This window comes from Sinocyclocheilus grahami, unplaced genomic scaffold (genome assembly GCF_001515645.1).
Source record: "Sinocyclocheilus grahami isolate Dianchi unplaced genomic scaffold, SAMN03320097.WGS_v1.1 scaffold2613.1, whole genome shotgun sequence".
Classification (NCBI taxonomy): domain Eukaryota; kingdom Metazoa; phylum Chordata; class Actinopteri; order Cypriniformes; family Cyprinidae; genus Sinocyclocheilus; species Sinocyclocheilus grahami.
In genome coordinates, this window is record NW_015507792.1 from 9,176 (window position 1) to 12,124 (window position 2,949).

Here is a 2,949-nt window from a genome sequence, read left to right on the forward strand (position 1 = left end):
TTATACTCTACAAATATATCTGGTATATTGCATGTGTTGTTTGTACGTTTCCCTATTAGATTAGCTGAGTTACCACTCGTTATTTGTATTAGTTAAAGCCCTAAACACTGATATTCAGGTGTATGGATGTATTTTTGTTTTAATCTATTCTAAAGGTCTCTTTCTTGGTATCAATATTATCTGCTCTTTATTACTCAAACAATGATGGACAGTATGTGATTGTGAAACGCATCATACAATTTGTTCTATATTTTAGGTTAAAACTACAGAAATTCCAGACCGGCCATAAAACATGCAAATGGGCCATGAAGGGAAACAAAGGAAACTTCTCCCGCTCAAAAATTCACGCCTGGTATTGGCCAGTCCACCCAGAATAGGAACCCTCAAAAGTGATTAGCCGAAATAATCTTTGCTCAGAAACCCTCTTCGTTTGAGACAACACTTTTCGAAGACTCTCAAGATCTTCCTCTTGAGTTTCTATTTTCCGGCAGTTTTTATCTTCAAGTAACTTTAGTCGCTGTGGACTTTTCCTTCGTCAGAAGAACCAGAAGTAAAAACTTCCAGCTCACCCCTCACAAACTCATCAAAAGACCTCCGGTGTCTACCGCATCAGGATTCTTCTTCTGCAATCGAAAACCAATGCAAGTAACCGCTTAAAATTATTTAGATGCGTGTTTAAGTTTCAACTCCTTTTTAAGGTGATTTTTGGATTCTTTGATGATTGTCAAAGGTTGTGGTTAAGTGATGTGAAATACTGCCATTCTTTTTCTATTCTCTCTCTTCCTTGCATGCAAGTTCTGCCTGAAGATTGCCGTTGATACTTTTGTGAAACATAGCTTTTAAAGCGACATCATTCCATCCACTCTGGGCAGCGAGCGTTCTGAATTCAATGGCAAACTCAGCAGCGGAACGATTACCTTGTGTCAGATTGATGAGCTGTGTCGAAACGTCCTTTCCGCCGTGAGGATATTCAAGCACTTCACGGAGTTGTTGAATGAAGTACGTTACTGAATTCCTCAGGCGTGAATCCAAGTCCTAAACGGCTGCTGCCCAGTCAATAGCTCTGCCCGTCAACAGTGTCATGATGAAAGCGCACTTTTTGCCCTCTGATTCAAATCTCTCTCCTTGATGATCCAGATAAACTTGTACTTGGCGAATGACGCCCTTGCATTGCTCAGCGGTTCCGTCAAATTTGTCAGGAAGAGCAAGACTTACGATCTTAGGAGTGGGTGGAGGGAGAGATCGAATGTAGTGCGTCAGGTGTTCGTTGATGGTCTGCAGCTTGGTGAGTTGTTCCTGATATTTTTGGAGCATTTCAGCTTGGTATGAGAATGCTGCTTGCAGATTCGACACTTCCGCTGGATTCATAGGAGGCGAAGTATTCTGTAACAGAGATGCTGGAATTTGGTTAGAATCTATGAGCGGAAGTTTATTAAAAGTCAAGGCTTTAAACAGATGTCGATAATCAGGCAGCGGGTCAAAGTCAGAGAAGCAAGCAGATCGTTCGTCGTACACAAGGGCAGAAGCAGAGACAATAGTGGAGAGGCAGGCAATGAGTCCAAACACAAACATCAGTCCTATCAGGTGTCAGAACAAAAGGGGCAGAGTACAAATACCATGAGTCAAGAAGTCAGGCAGAATCATACACAGGAAACCAATCAGGAACAGAGGAAGAATAGTGCTTGGTAAGGCAGGTAAACTGGCAATACTTCGCAATCAGCACATGGACTGGTCTCAGTTTATATGAGAGTCAAACAGGAAGTGAAAGCAGAGGAAGCAGAGGGAGTGGAGCACGGTCAGTACTCGGACGAGAGGCTCCCTCTGCTGGCTTGGCGTTACACATGGTAGGAAAACATACCGTCATATATAATTATTTATTTCCATATTCTTTAAAATAGAGATAAAACTCTCTTTAGCTTGTAATGATTATGTGTGTGCTTATTTATATGATTTATCAGAACACAAATTTGTATAATGACATGAGTATTACACTGATATAACAAGGTAAATGTGTTTATGAGGATATTTCTTAAGTCCTCATAATTCGGATCGCTTAAAAACAATATTTAATTAAAAATGTATGCAGAATTTTTTTGTGTGATGATAGGTGTACAGTTTGTACAGTAAAAAGTCATTATGTCTATGGAGTGTCATAATGGAGTGTAGTAATACTCCAAATTATTGTCCCCATGAGCATAACAGCTTGATGATAAATGATAAATTATACTAAATGTGTTTCTGAAAATATAAAAACAATTGATAAAGTTTACTGTAATGGTAGGTTTAAGGGATGATAGTGTATAAAATGTATGAATATAATGTAGATATAAATATGATGTAGAAACTAAAATTTTCTGTGAAACTGCGTTGCGACAAATTGGTTTGTGAAAAAGTTATACAAATAAACATGAATTAAATTTAATTGAATTATGTGTAATGTGGGGTTTGGTGTTTGGGTTTTGTTTCATGTTCATGTTTTCATGTCTTTTATTTTGTAATTGTTTCATGCTGTTTGTGTCATGCTTCCCTTGCCCTCATGTATCTCTGCCTTGTGTATGTGTCATGTTCTGATTGGTTGTCCTAGTCATGTGTCTTGTTTCCCATTGGTTTGTTCTTGTCATGTGACCTTCTTGTTTGTTATAAGTAGCCATCATGTTGCCATTGTCTCTCGTCATGTATTGATATTGTAACCCGCTGTTGGTGAGTCTAGTCTGTTCATGCCTCGTCAAGTCTGTTCTAGTCAAGTCTGTTCGTGTCAAGTCAAGTCTCGGATTATGTTTGGATCACTGTAAATAAAACTGCACTTGGGTTCTCACTTCAACTCACCTTCAGTGGATGATTCATTACAGAATACACGACCCAGAACAAAATGAACCCAGCAGTTGTTCGCCTTCTGAGCCTTCGTCAAGGTAATCGCTCCATAGAGGATTATGTTCAGGATTTTTGTGA